The 1,036-nt window shown below is 44.8% G+C and overlaps 1 pseudogene; it reads right to left on the reverse strand.

Moving 5' to 3' along the window:
- Positions 1–269: 269 nt before the first annotated feature.
- The window catches only part of LOC102823624, a 6,694-nt pseudogene continuing 5,927 nt past the window's right edge, over positions 270–1,036 (reverse strand).

Here is a 1,036-nt window from a genome sequence, read left to right on the forward strand (position 1 = left end):
ATGTATCTTTCATTGTACCAGTACCAAGATGTTTTGACCACTGTAGCCACGAAGTAAAATTTGAAATTGGGGAGTGAGAGGTTTCCAAACTTATTCTTCTTCTTAAGCAGTGCTTTGCTTATCCTGTCTATCCTCCTCCCCGCCTCCCCCTTTTTAAGTGCTTCTTATTTAATGAAACAAATCCAAAGATGTACAGTCACGCTCAAGTTGTGCAGTTCACAAACATGAAGAGAACAAACAAACAGAGGACGGAGTTCAGACAGTTGGAGTTAACCCAGGACTAGGCTGGACTTGCTGCTTGGAGCGTTTCTCCTGGGCGGCATGGAGGCCTGTGCGACTGAGCTGGACACAGGAGCAGCATGCATGGGGGTCTCCTCACTCTGCCCCAGACTGGCAGGCAGCTCTGTGTCCACGTTTTCAAGAATATCACCTTTTCCTTTCAGATCTAAAAAGTCTCCAGAGTTTGCTTCAGAAGAGTTCCTTGTCTTGTCTGGGGTAAAGGTGACTCAGAATCTTCCCTACCACCAGTAGACTTGGCACCTGTTGACTTGTTCCAAGAAGGGGGATTTTCTTCAGATGTCACCAAGATGTCGGAGGCCATTTTGTTCCTCCCCACAGGTTGTTCTGCTGGTTCATCAAAGCCTAATGAGAAATTGCAATCACCACCTGGAGGCCACAAAACCCAAGAGCTGTTCCTGCTGTTGGGGTCGACGCCCTTGAAGGTGGTTGTGGTGGCCGTGCTCTATAGTTTTTCTGTTTTCGATCTCATTTATTTCTTCTCTAATCCCTATTATTTCTTTTCTTTTGGTGGTTGTAGGTTCCCTCTGTTGGTCCATTTCTAATAGTTGTAGATGCTGTGTTAATGTGTTAATTTTGGTTCTTTCTTCTTTTTGGATGTGTGCGTTTATTGCAAGAAAGCACCACTTTCGCTGTGTCCCAAAGATTTTGGTGTGTTGTGTTTTCGTTCTCATTTGTTTCTAGGAACTTTGTGAATTCACGTTTACTTTCTTCTACTACCCAGTCGCTTTTCAGCAGG

Source organism: Chrysochloris asiatica, unplaced genomic scaffold (assembly GCF_000296735.1).
Source record: "Chrysochloris asiatica unplaced genomic scaffold, ChrAsi1.0 scaffold00144, whole genome shotgun sequence".
In the NCBI taxonomy this organism is placed as follows: Eukaryota; Metazoa; Chordata; class Mammalia; order Afrosoricida; family Chrysochloridae; genus Chrysochloris; species Chrysochloris asiatica.